Source organism: Hippocampus zosterae, chromosome 5 (assembly GCF_025434085.1).
Source record: "Hippocampus zosterae strain Florida chromosome 5, ASM2543408v3, whole genome shotgun sequence".
NCBI lineage: Eukaryota > Metazoa > Chordata > Actinopteri > Syngnathiformes > Syngnathidae > Hippocampus > Hippocampus zosterae.
The window spans coordinates 12,350,377-12,365,111 of record NC_067455.1 but is presented as its reverse complement, the minus strand read 5'-3'; the positions used below and the strand labels follow the sequence as shown (position 1 = coordinate 12,365,111).

The following is a 14,735-nucleotide window of genomic DNA, read 5'->3' as shown; positions in this document are numbered from 1 at the left end:
GTTCTTTCCTCCCACCATGTCCTCAGCGACAGGGGGTTGAGATCTGACAAGTTCAGCTCTGTCCTCAATCGTCAGATTGAATAATCAAGAAATGTTCAAACGGGTTCTATGTGACCAGACGTCACAGTCTAATAAGTGCGGGGAAAAAACAAGTTCAACTACACCAAGTCGTAATGGCGAGAGAGCACTCGTGTGGCTAACAAACATTTCCTCTAATACTAATACGTAATACGCCCACTTGCCCACCTCTTTACCAGTAGCAGCCAATTATCACCACCTGTGCTATTTCCCTTGACGGACCGGCGGAACACGAATTACCTAAGAGGCGCACGTGAAAGAACCCAGGGGTTACATCTGTAAGTGGTTATTGTAATTCATTTTGCAGTGAAACCTGAATTTAATAGACTAATTTGGGGAAGGGGTCATCCGTTAGTACACTACACTCTACAGCAGGGGTCACCAAACTTTTTGAGAGTGAGAGCTACTTCATGTGTCCTGATTGTGTGAAGGGCTACCAAATTGATACGCGTCTGAAATAACATTTGTACAAATTACATTTAATAATATTAGAACATTAGCTAGCTAGATATATACTGTAGCTAGCTAGTTAGATAGCTAAATAGGTAGCTATAGAATCTATAATACGGCCCATGTTTGCATTTTTAAATCATAATTTCTACGAGCAAATCACAATCCTAGCACTGGCGGGCTACTGGTGTGGTCCTCACGGGCTACCTGGTGCTCGCGGGCACCACGTTGGAGACCCCTGCTCTACAGTGTTAAATTATTGTAAATAAATACAGAAAAGTTTGAAACTAAAGTTTTAAACTTGTGTCCCTGTTACTTGGGACTGTTAGTCCTCTTCCTTTTTTTTATTTTTTTACCCACATTACAATTGTATTCTATAAGCGCTTAACGATAATAAGATTCTGCCATAAATAACATGTTTGGGAAACTTGTATACGTACCAAATGACGAGAACTCGCTTCAGCGAATGCTTCATGTTTCTGTTGAGCTGTGTGCCCATGGGAATGTAAAGGGAATGTCCATTCTTTCAGTTTCCTTTGACAGGACCGTCAGCCCTTTAACTTGACTGCCACATATGTCCATGGCTTTGATGGAAAAGTCGCCCATCATGGACATGGCCACCACAGGCACCTGAGCCTGCTCCATTGTATATCTGTGACAATGGTGTAACAACCCAGGAACATGTGGACCAGTCTGTCTGATCATTGGAGCCCTGATGCGTGACAATTTGCAATGCACCGGCCGTTTTGGAATCTACCAACATTTCTGATGGCCATCATGCCCCTGGGTTCTTGACATAAGTATTACGCTTTGGGTAAACAACATAAACCTGTGTATCATTTTGAGACCATATATGAGTAACAGCAGGTACTAATGCAGGCACCCTGCCTAAAATGTTTTGCTTCTCAATTTTATCCATCTAGCTTCTTCACTGTTGAGCCTGACATTTAAGTTTTTGTTTTACAGTCTGTGCATTTTTAAATACACTTATTATAATCATTTTAGCTGATCAATTTAACTTCTACTTTGCTGTATATATTTTGTATCGCATACCACACAGAGAGCAAAATCACACACTTGCAGATCTCCGAGTGAAAGGGGCACGGAAGAGTGCTGCATCTCATGAGCTGGGGGTGGGTGTTGCAGTACCTTGATCAAGGGCACCATGTCAGTAACCAGGAAATAAACTACCATCTCTTTAGCAACTAATAGCATTTTTCTTTTTTTCCAAAGCTAGACTTTAACCACCACCTCCCAGTTCTAAAGCTTGAGTCCTGACATAAGTGATACATTAACAAGTGCCTGCTATCTGGCATGTGGTGTACATGACAACCCTTCTCATTTTATTGAGACGACATAGGATTAAAAGCCAATATCCATGCAGACATTGTGCCCCCCACCCCTTTTGTTGTTTCTGTTCCTCGGTCATTGCTTTATTTTAAACTATTCAAGGACACTGCCATATGCATTTTCTGATTTAGACCATCCTTTACCTAATTATCTGCAAAATCAAATAATAAAGTGGTCCTGGTCATTGTAGGAGATCGCCAATCATTTTCACCACTAGAGGTTGTTTCCCTTGGGGACTTCTCGTTCGCGAGTCAGCCTGCGCCATTTTGTAGCGGATCCAGCTCACAAAATGGTGGTAGGCGACCGATTAACCCTGTGAGGACGAGGGAGGCACCAGGGTGCAGAACAGGAGCAGACGCACCAACGGTGATTCTGTCACTAACACAGCAACATTGAAGTATGGAAAGGCACTAGGGGCTCACTTAAACCCCAATGAGGACTTCACCCCGGGACATAAAGGTTGTTTATTCTACAACGCAGAGCCAGAACACCAGGGAGGGAGGACCGACTGCAGCAGCAAGGAACACCAGTGGAGGACCGGAAACAGTATGTGAGACGATTCGCGCCATAGAGAGAAGAGGGGAGGGCTCTCCCTGACTCCCTTGCCCCTTGCTATTGGTCCTACTGAGAACCACGCACACATTTGCGGCACATTGTGTGAAAAGCCCGCACAGAAAGAGAAAATGGAGGATGGTCGTGTTCGAGTTGAGAAACTACAGCCAAGGGATAGCAAGTAGCCGATTTCGTCTCACAGAGAACGACGTCCAGTTGACTTGACGACGACCTCCAACCCCTTCCTACGTACACCGTACCCTACTGTTCTCCTCGAGCCATTATTGACAACAGCAAGGCTATTTTCAAGGAAGAAGTCCGTCTTTGGAAGGGAAGTTGACGCGAAATAAAATGAGAGACAACTGCTGCTTAAAGTGAGAAGAACTCGAGGACCAGACGGTGCAGTTGAACGGTAAGGACCGAACAACAAATTTATGAAAGTCGTCAGCTGGGCTGTGTCAAAGCTGGCTAAGTAGCACGCTTGCTAGCGTGCTAGTTTGTCTTGCTAGCCGTCACTCAGAACCCGAACACGCGGGGGAGGGTATCAGCACTAGGGAATCACTCGACCCATGTCAGATAGTGCCCCCACCACTCTGACGTAAATATATTCTGAGGCGGACAGTTAGTGGATTTTATTCGTGATCCAGTCGGTGAATTTACCGGTTGACCCAAAATCTCTGTCTCTGTGAATAAACACTCGCACATTTTGCAAGAGAATCTTCTCTTTTTTGGTCACTGTCATATAAAATTTGCTTTATCTCCGTTAGTTGTTATTGAATGCCCCCTTACTATATAGAGAAAAAATAGGTTACCATTAGTCTTCATTCTCTTCAAGAAAACAAAGGGGTTGCCAGGAGACTGCCACCAAAGTGTTAGGGGGAGCACTCTACTCTCTATTATAATATTAATCAATGTCTCAAATTCATCAACATACGTTCCGATTTATTTATGTATTTATTCGGTGGAAGTCGGGTGTAAACTTCTCTTAAGCAAATTCAAAGACATTTGATCTGACTTAAATAATTTCATGCATCAATTTGTTTTCCCTTTCATACCACTCTTCCTCATGAAGAATCTGGGTGAGCTGGAGCTCACAGGTGATTTTCGGTGAAAGGTGTGCTAACACCCTGGACTGGTTGCCGTAGGTCACGAGATGTGGTGGGGGTGAGGGTGGATAAACAAACATATATTGGGGATGTGAATCTCAGCACTGAGGACGATTCGATACACATCACGATCCACTGCCAGCGATGCGATACTTAAACGATACATGGAATTTTCTGGCGATACGATGCGATACGTTTCACCGTCGTCACGATGCGATACGATTCGATACACATTAAGTTCAAATCAATGCGATACGATACAATGCAATTTGTTGCGATATTGTGCAATTAAACATGATGCAAATAAGCAAAGAAAAAAAGCGTTTAAAAAGATGGAATTCAGTATGGTATTACAAAAAGGATACCACTTTATTCCTTATAAAGAGTAGAACTTGTAAAACAACTTATTTAAGCCCTTTCACAATTGGGTTTTGTGCAAAGAAAATGTAAACAATTTGGCACCTGAGAGTCACAGCTGTTGCTATAGTGTAAACACAAACAGACTATTCTCACTGAGTGTCTTATGTGAAATATAATAATAATATATATATGTATATGAATCTCTAGCGCAAGATGTCCACCCATCCACTGTAAGTGCAACTGCTTGGTGCTTTCTACCGCCTTATTACTTATTACTTATTACTGATTCGTCTTACTGTTTATTGTATATGTTAAATCGCTCCATGTACAGCACTTTGTATGCAGCGATGGCTGTTTGAAAGTGCTCTATAAATACTGTTGACTTGACTTGACTTGACTTGACTCTTTGCGCACTGTTCAGCGACACCGTAATCTCACTTCTCACTTTGTTGTACACATCGGGAATATGTTTGTAAGTGAACACAGACCTGTCTGGTATTTTATACCTGGGTTCCAAAACGTGCACGAGCTGTCTGAAACCCTCGTTGTCCACCACGCTAAGGCTGGAGGTCTTTGCATATGAAATAAGCAGTGGCCTTAGTTATAGCCATTGCGCGGTCACAGTGAGTTGCAAGGGGACTCCTAAAATAAGAGGCGATTTTTTTCTGATCCTGACCTGGTTTACCAAGAGTTTCTCGGGTGTCCGACGAGGAACTGGGCGGGGAAGCGGGAGGGAAACTTGTCGGTGATCTGGTGCCATCGGTTTAAGTGGGTCTGCATATTTGTGGTGCTGCCGTTGTATGGCTTCTTAGTGCGACATTCCTTGCAAATTACGGAGGTTTTATCAAGCTTTCCGTCTTTCTTTTCGAAGCCGTAGTATTTCCAAACATAAGATTTGAATGTTGCAGCTGCATTAAATATAGTAGTTTCCTTGCTGCTGCGTGCGCTAACTTCCATAATGTTTCGCTCGTTGTGTACTGGACTGTATGTGACGCACGGCTACCGTCCGTATTCAACACAAAACGCAAAGCAATGATGGTGCATTCATTGCGCCTAGGAAAGGGCAGATATGTGACGTTTAACATGAATAAAACGGCGATTGAATCGGATTTTACCGATACCCATCAATGCATCGTGATGAATCGCGATTTCACCGATACCCATCAATGCATCGTGATGAATCGCGATTTCACCCGTCAATCGCGTCGTACCCAGTGAATGAGCCGATGCACTCGGATCGCGGACGTGCGCATCGATGTATCGATTAATATCGATTATTTTCCACACCCTTAACATATATATGTTCACTCCTATAAACAATTTTGAATAAATCCGACATGCATGTTTTTGACACGTGGGAGGAAACTAGAATATCCAGAGAGATGTACAGGGAGAAGATGCAAACTCCGAACAGGAAGGCCTGAGCTGAGGTTCAAACCGGCAACCAAAAGAATGTCACTTTATGGGGAAATGTATTACTTTGTCAGACACGGGTTGACATGCTGCTGTTCTTCCTGGTTTCTGATAACTGGGAAATGAATTGGTGCCATTTATGGCTTTGTTCAAATGCATGTTTGGTTATTAGCTACAAAACAAGAGTAGAGCTCCACATTTTAATTGGAAAAACTCAAATGTACAGTGGAAGCTTGACCAAGTCATTACTGAAGTTGTTTATCTCTTAAGGAAATGTTTTAATCAACATTTCATGTTGATTTTCAGAAAGAAAGAAAAAAAGTTAATCTTATTGTGTCCTTAAACAATAACATTCGTATTTGCCGTTTGATAACTAATTTAAAATGTGGTGATTAGCCATGGATTAGATTCTGACAGTTATGATAAAGACAACAAAAATATCACAGTCTCACATGATTGCAACTACAGCTCTAAAATGTATTGTTTTGAAATTCAAGACAATGTTATAGTAGCCATGTGCGTAAATTCCACTGGTTGGCAGTCAGAAGTGGTCAGACTCTTAATCACACAATTTGAGTAGCTGAGTCGCAATCAACCAGTTTTTTTCAATGTAATTTGAGTGTCAAATGTTCAAACATAACTTCATAATTAATCGTTTAAAAAAACATCGTATGCTGTCCATCCAGCCATCCATTTTACGAACCGCTTGATCCTCACTAGGGTCGCAGGGGGTGCTGGAGCCTATCCCAGCTGTCTTCGGGCAGTAGGTCGGGGGACACCCTGAATCAGTTGCCAGCCAATCGCAGGGCACACAGAGACAAACAACCATCCACACTCACATTCACACCTAGGGACAATTTTAGAGAGTTCAATCGGCCTGCCACGCATGTTTTTGGAATGTGGGAGGAAACCGGAGTACCCGGAGAAAACCCATGCAGGCCCGGGGAGAACATGCAAACTCCACACAGGGAGGCCGGAGCTGGAATTGAACCCGGTACCTCTGCACTGTGAAGTCGACTTGCTAACCACTGGACTACCGGGCTGCCCCTGTATGCTGTCCATTTCTCTTTATTTATCCTTCCAATGATACCAACCTTTTGAAAATAGGTTAATCATCATCTTCCGAACCGCACCATCCTCACTAGTGTCGCAGGGGTGATGAAGCCTATCCCAGCTGTCTTCGGGCAGTAGGCGGGGGACACCCTGAGTTGGTAGCCAGCCAATCGCAGGGCACACGGAGACAAACAACCATGCACGCTCACACTCACACCTAGGGACAATTTAGAGCAGGGGTTCCAAACCTTTTTTGCCCCACGAACCGGTTTATGTTAGACATTATTTTAAGGGGGGGCGGATAAATACTACAAAATAATATGGTAAGAGCTGCATGAACACTCTGGTGTTTTCGAGAGATAATAATAAACACGAGGAGCATCTAATCTGGCCACAACACTGATCGCTATGGTAATGTTTCATGCCTTCAAAATACGATACAACGCAAATTCAAAGTGAATGAAAATGTCTACTCACCACAATGCTGATTCAGTGCGAGCCCCGAGCTTGATTTTCTGCAACCGGGAGGTCCCATCTCGGGGTAATAGGAGACGATGACACCTGAAGTGTGTGCTTTATGTAGAGTCTACTTTGTAATTTTGTTTTAGTCGCCGTTGCTGCACAAAACCCCCGCCTCACACAGGTAGCATGTAGGAAATGGCAACAGTGCTATTGTGGCGATCTCGGAGTATTCAGCCATAACTTGAATCCAGAACACTGACATAGTTGTTGTCTCGAACGTACTTTTAAGGCCGCCGTCGTTTGCGATCGCCAGCAGTTTATTTTACTCATTTAGCAAGCTCCGTGTTTTGTTTTTATGCGTAATCAGTCATGTGACGGAGAAGCGTAGTTTGACGTGCGTCAAGAGTGACAGACGGATGTAACGCAGAATTGGGTAAATTTTCAAAATAAAATATCTTCCATATTCCAAAATAAATACAAGGGAATTAATGTAACTTCTTATTGTGCGGCCTGGCACGAAATGTCCGAGGACTGGCGGTTGGGGAACCCTGATTTAGAGTGTTTTCTATAAGCCTGCCATGCATGTTTTTGGAATGTGGGAGGAAACCGGAGTACCCGGAGAAAACCCACGCAGGAACGGGGAGTAGTCCACACAGGAAGGCCGGAGCGGGATGGAACCCATGACCTCTGCACTGTGAGGTCGACACCAAGTTTACCTACGGCATTCATCACTTTTGCGCTTTTCCTGCTGCGTGAGCATGTTATGTCTCTTTCTCTCCCTCTGTCAGACTGTCTATCGGTCCTGGAAACTTGGAAAGGGCTTTGTGATTAGTTGGCTAGAGCTCTACATGTAACGCAAGCGTGCAAAATCCACAGAATTGACTCAAATATACCGTTTTAAATTCAGATTACTATCTTTAATGTTCCTATCCACTTACAAGACAATACAGCAATGATTTTGGGCTAACTTGTGCATTAATAATTGGACAGATCTCGTCAATCTGTAACTGACGGACGCCTGTTTTGCTGATGAATGACAGGAAACTTTGGAAAACTGACAGACTGTGGGATTTCGTCCATCACTGGAATCGTCACTAACTGGTCAATGCTAATGAACTTTCTCAAACCGTCACTGACAGATTCGTTTTTCTGACAATTGATGGAAATGTGCCGATTAGAGGAGTGCAACCCTTAAAAGACTTTATAAGGCCGCTGTATGGTGGGTTACAATTATTTTTAGTTAAGATTGATTTTTCTGCTGTCTTGCAAAAATATTAAATTCCTTCTTAACTCAACTTCTTCCAGAGGCCTAGATGTCATCGAGCTCTCACCTTTTTCCTCAACCGCTTATGAAGTGTGCTGTAAGAAAGTAATTCAGATAGGAACAAACATTTAAACAGGATATGAACTAATAAATTTCATCTGTGCTGTATGTTACACATACGTACACCACATTTGACAATAAAATTGTATTCAATTCAATTCAATAAATACGTACTCAAACAAAATATGACATTGCAGCGTGTTAATAAAAAATACAAAACAATATACTTAATCCCAAATACACATACAAGAGAAAAGAGACCGTCATAACGATGACAGTGGTGGACAAACACGACAGTTATGGTTTGGTTTGAAATAATGACAGACAGACAATGACTGATGGGTGGCTTGGCTGTTGGCAAATGACAAAAGATCGACAAGTAAAATTTACTGACACACCCAACTCTGGAAACTATTAGTAATATTGTAATTTTCTTCCAATTACAGGGAGAAATAATTCATTCATCTTCCAGACTGAAAGACCCACAAGCATTTGGAGACATCAGGTATGTTTTTAATATCCAATTAATGGTTTTGTGTATAATGTGATCATACCCTCAATGACCTGCCATCTTAACAAGGAAGAAGGGTCTGCATTTCCCATTGATCCTAGGATCCTGGTTGTCTGGGGATTTATGCCCCTGGCTGGTTCATTCATGGCATGTACCCACTATGACGAAATAAATATGAGGACTTTGATTTCCCTCGCCGAGACGCCTCTGGGGGCAGGGCTCATTGGCGAGTGCCTGGAGATCCACGTACCCATGGGGCTTGACCGGACACTGTCCCAACAGGTCTCCTTTTACAATGGGGTCGCTACAGGTTGGAGGGACCAAGGTGCTGCCAGCCAAAGGTGGGGCAGTACCTTGGCTGTACGATCCTCTGATACAGATGCTGCGTTTAGGCACATGGTGTCACTTCTCTAGCCAAGAAGAAGTCCGAACTGGTGTGTGAGATTGATGATCCAACGCGATATAGTCAAGCTCACTTCAATAAATGGGTTGGGATAGACACTCATTCATTCTGGATTTACCCCAAGGAGAGGTGCTGAGCAAGTGCGTTTGCACTTATTCCCCCCACAGCGCGATGCCTGTGGATTGAGGTTCATCCCAGTGGACGAGAGGGGAGCGCCCCTTCTCCATGGTTTGGGGTTAGTGGGGGGGTGTCTGAAAATTCTTTGTGCTTATCTACTAACCAGCAGTTCAGAGTACCTGCCCTTACTGGAATCCTTTTATGGGATTCTGGAGAGGACTTATCCCATTCTGGTGGGGGGACTTCAGTGCTCACATGGGCACTGACAGTGAGACCTTTGAAAGCGCGTGGTTAGGAGGAACATCCCCCCCCCCCTACCAAACCAATGTTCTTTTATTGGACTTATGTGCTTGTCGTGAATTGTTAATAATGAACACCATTTTAAGAAATAAAGATGTCCACATATGCACTGGGAACCAGGAAATCCTTGGCTGCAGTTCAATGCTCGACTTTGTGGTTGTCATTGGACTTGCAGTCACATGTTTTGGACACTCGGATGAAGAGAGAGGCGCAGCTGTCAGCTGACCACCACCTGTAGGTGTGTTGTATCCGATGGTGCGGGGAAGATGCTGGTCCAACCTGGCAGGCCCAAATGTGTTGTGAGGGTCTGCTGGGAACATCTGGAAGAGTCCCCTGTCAGGAGTTTCAACTCAGATTTTCGCCCATGTCCCGGAGGAGGTTGGGGACGTTAAGTCAGAGTATGCCATGTTCCCTACTTCCATTGTAGAGGTGGCCGTAAAGGTGGCAGAAACCCCCAAACTTGTTGGTGGACACCACATGTGAGGGATGCCATCACGCTGAAGATGGCTGAATTTGGGAACTTCTGAATTGGTTCAGAGTATACTTAGAAGACCTCAATTTCACCGGCATGTCTTCCTATGAGGATGCAGAATCTTGGGTCTCTGAGACGGGATTCCAATCTCAGGGGTTGAGGTCACCTAAGTAGTGTAAATGGCTCCTTGGTTGGCAGGGTTCCAGGAGTGGATCTCCCCAGAGTTACCAAAGGCTCTGGATTTTGCCTTTGCAACATCACATAAATATCTGGTACGGTGCCTCTCAATTAGACTGGGTTGGAGGGACCGAAGGATGTGTTCAAACTTTAGTGGGGTCAAACTACTCAGCCTCCTTGGTAAGTTCTATTCAGGTGTCCTGGAAAGGATGGTCTACCGGGAAGCTGAATCTTAGATACAGGAGGAGCATTGTGGTTATCGTCCTGGCGGTCATATAATGGACCAGCTCTACGGCCTCAGCAGGGTAATCAAGGGTACATCGGAGTTTGCTCAACAAGTCTACATGTGCTTTGTGGACTTTGAAAATGTGTTTGTCCGTGTACCCATGGGGATCTTGTATTCGGTACTCAAGGAGTATGGAGTACAACCCGTGTCAGCTTGCGCGCTGCATTGCTGGCAGTAAGTCGGATGAATCTCCAGTAAGCGTTTGACTCTTCCACGGGTGCTATTTTTTACAAATTCTGTTGATAACCTTTATGGGCAGAAAGATAATGTGGTTCTATTTGCTTCTTCAAGCCGCAATTTCAACTCTCGCTGCAGTGGTTCGCAGTCCAGTGAGAAGCGATTTGCAAAAGAATCAACACTGTCAAATCTGAGACCATGGTACTCGGTCGGAAAAGGGTGTTTCACTCTCCTGAGGTTGGGATGAGACTCTCCCCCAAGTGGAGGAGTTCAAATATCTTAGTCTTGTTCACAAGTGAGGGGAGGATGGAACATGAGATCGACAGCTGGATTGGTGCATTATCTGCAGTGTTGCGGACTCTGTATTGTCTGCCGTAGTATCTATTTATAGATGAATCTACGTTACCTCACCTATGGGCCCACGCTCTGAGTTGAAACTGAAAGAATAACATCCTGGATACAAGAAGCCAAAATGATCTACCTTGCAGGCTGTCTGGGCTCTCTTTTTGAGGTCAGGTGTGAAGCTTGATCAACTCTTTTGTCAGTTGAAACACTTTATGCGACACCTACTCAAGACCAGCTGCTGTCACATTGCAGGATTCAGTGCGACTTGTGCTGCATTACTCGCGTCTATCATCTTATCTACTAATGGGGACCAATAGGACCCCACAAACCAAAGTTTTTACTGAGTCTCCTCTTTTGTCACATGACGAGTTGCAGATCATTCTGTATTCTCTCACGAAAAAATTTTGGTCAGCGAGATATAAAGATGAATTGAGAATGGAAAGCTGGTAATGCAAGCCTGCATTGTTTTCAGGAAGGAAATAAGATTCATGGAGTTCCCTCCATTGATGGATTTACCGTATTTTCACGACTATAAGGCGCTATTAAAAGTCTAAAATTTTCTCCAAAATGGACAGTACGCCTTATAATGCGATGCGTCTTTTCTATGAGCCGAGTTCCAAAATCTGGCTGAGACCCGACATGCTGTTTATATAGAGAAAAGGCGGAAGTGAGGTCGGCCAATCAGTGAAGTGCGGGGAATCGGTCGGCCAATCAGTGAAGTGCGTCCGCGCACTTATATTTACATATCTCTCTCTCCATAATTTACATATATGAAGAGAGGTGGACGTGAGGGAGGACAGGCACGCAGGGGGTGGGTCCGGCAATGAGTGAAGGGTGGGCGTGTAAGGCACGCCTCTAGCAGGTACCAGCACATGTATAAAAGGTGAGTGTGTGCATTATTGCAAAACAACTTCGGTTTTGGTTTTCAAGAACCCCCGAAAATGAGTTCCACAAAGAGACACGCCTACGAAGCGCAATTCAAGCTCCAAGCCATCGGTTATGCAGTGAAACACGGGAATCGAGCAGCCGCCAGAGAATTTGATATCAACGAATCCATGGTTCGCAAATGGAGGAAGCAGGAGAACGAGCTTCGCCAAGTCAAAAAGACCAAGCGCAGTTTCCGTGGAAATAAGGCGAGGTGGCCAGAGTTGGAAGACCAACTGGAGCGGTGGATTCTTGATCAAAGAGCAGCCGGCAGAAGCGTCTCCACGGTCACCATTCGACTAAGGGCGAAAACGTTAGCCGAAGAATTGAAAATTGAACATTTTCAAGGAGGTCCGTCTTGGTGCTTTCGCTTTATGAAACGGCGCCATCTATCTATGAGAGTGAAGACGACCGTGGCTCAGCAACTTCCAGCGGACTACAAAGAAAAGCTGGCCGTTTTCCGCACCTACTGCAGTAAAAAGATTGTCGACAAACGCATCCAGCCTAACCACATTACCAACATGGACGAGGTCCCGCTGACTTTCGACATCCCGGTGAACCACACTGTGGAGAAGAAGGGGACCAGCACGGTTGCGATACGCACAACGGGGCACGAGAAGTCAGCTTTCACTGTCGTTCTTGCTTGTCATGCTAACGGACAGAAACTGCCGAAAGAAAAGTTTCCAGCCGGCGTCATCGTGAAAGCAAACCAAAAGGGCTGGATGGACGAGGAGAAAATGAGAGAGTGGCTAAGTGAGGTGTATGTTAAGAGACCGGATGGCTTTTTCCATGCCTCGCCGTCACTCTTGATTTGCGACTCCATGCGTGCCCATCTCACACCAGCGGTGAAAGACAAAGTCAAGCAAATGAACTCCGAGCTTGCCGTCATTCCCGGAGGCTTGACGAAAGAACTCCAACCGCTGGACATCGGCATCAACCGGGCGTTCAAGGTGAAGTTGCGAGCGGCATGGGAAAAATGGATGATCGATGGCGAACACAGCTTCACGAAGAGTGGGAGGCAGCGCCGGGCTAGTTACGCCAAGATCTGTGAATGGATTGTAGCTGCTTGGACGAACGTTGCTCCTAGTACAGTTGTTCGAGCTTTTGGCAAAGCCGGCATCATTTCCGTGGAGCCACATGACGACGAGAGTGACTCTGACAACGAGGGGGAACCCGGCGGTTTGAATGGATTACCGATACTTGCACAATTGTTTAATTCGGACACAGAAGATGACGACTTTGATGGCTTTCTGAGTGATGCTTGAGCAAAAAACGTGAGTACCTTGTAAATAAAATACACCCGAACTCAGTTCTGCTTTCGTTGCCTTTTTAAAAACGTGTTTTAGCTTCGAGCTTCAGTGTGTGCTTCAAGCTAACGTGTTAGCGAACGTGTTAGCATGCATGCATGCCGTATGTTTAAGCGTATGTTTTACCACTTTAAAACTGCGCCTATTCGTGCGGTGCGTCCTGTATATGTGTAAAATACAGAAATGTCACCCATTAATGAGACTGCGGCCATTGGTACGGTGCGCCGAATAGTCGTGAAAATACGGTACAGTTTTTATCTTGTTTCCCTAAAGAAAGTTTGTGTTTAACCCAAAATATGACGTATTTTGTCTTTCAATATTTCAGTTTTTCTTCACCAATTCGTTGTGGAACTTTGTATCTCTACCCATTAGTTCGTTAAACTGAAGATCGACTCGGGCTTCTCCAAATGTTCTCAAAAGCACTGCAGCCCGCAAGTGGCCTGCCATAGCTTTGTGTCATCCCACGGTTTCTAAAGCCAAGCACGCGTCGATCATTTGCAAAAAACAGGCTTTAACAACAGTTCTGTTTTCGTCAAAGATCACATATTTGTTGACTCCCTATTTTATTTTAATGTTGACAATGACTCTTTTATGAAATCATGACGAGATGGATTGCGAGATTTCATTTGAGACTGGACAAAAATGTTATTGGGTGTATTGTCAGACATCCAAAATGCACACTCACTGCACAGCAATTGTTCAAAACAAAGCTGCAGCAATTGAGAGCTCTCAACCCAGTCAGATTGCCTCAACTCACTATTCCTATCCTATTCCACTGCCGTGCAGTGTACAAAGTATGAATGAGAGGAGGCCTGTTGTGGCCAACCGATATTCAGTCGAAAAATCATAACAAATCTATCCATCCATTATACAAACCGCTTATCCTCACAGCCTATCCCAGCTCTCCTTGGACAGGAAGGGGGGGGGGCACCTTGGTTTAGTTGTAGATTGGTTGTCGGGTTCAATCCCCCGGCCATTGTGACCTTGTCGTAGTGTACTTGAGCAAGATGCTGAACCCCCAGTTGCTCCTGATGCTGTGTCATCAGTCGGTAAATGAGGAAACTGTATAAAGCGCTTTGAGTACCAAAGGTAAAAAAGCCCTACATAACTGGCAGCCCATTCACCATTTAGTAGGTGGGGTCACCCATGTACTGGTTGGCCAATTGCAGTGCACTCGTAGTCATTCATTCATAGTCACACCCAGGGTCCTTGTGTGTTCTAGATACTTGGCAAATAAAGTTAATTCAGATTAATTACTGTATTTTCACGACCATTCGGTGCAACGTATTGTTGGGCCCAGTCTCAGTAACGGGTGCTATTTCTGTATTTGATACATACACAAAACGCACTGTATTATTGGGCGCAGCCAGGCATGGTAAAACAGACGCCATATTAAACATACGGCATGTAGGGGCATGCCTTTAGCGTCCTCTTACACTCTCGCCTTCACTCATTGGCGACTGGTACCTGCTCGGAGCGTGCCTTTAGCGTCCTTTTACACGCTCACCCATCACTCATTGGCTACTGGTACCTGCTAAGGGCGTGCCTTTAGCGTCCTCTTACACGCC

General features: G+C 44.7%; 1 protein-coding gene across 7 annotated transcripts in view; it reads left to right on the top strand.

Annotated features, from left to right (window-relative positions):
* Positions 1–1,571: 1,571 nt before the first annotated feature.
* The window catches only part of znf1035 (zinc finger protein 1035), a 36,985-nt gene continuing 23,821 nt past the window's right edge, over positions 1,572–14,735 (top strand). For 3 of the 7 annotated variants that reach the window (XM_052065424.1, XM_052065419.1, XM_052065417.1), the window contains exons 1-2: positions 1,572–2,842; positions 8,595–8,653. The gene's annotated coding sequence lies outside the window, so the exon portion shown is untranslated. Of the gene's footprint in view, positions 2,843–7,786; positions 7,926–8,594; positions 8,654–14,735 lie in introns of those variants that run through there. The other 4 variants (XM_052065418.1, XM_052065415.1, XM_052065421.1 and 1 more) reach the window with 3 other exon arrangements.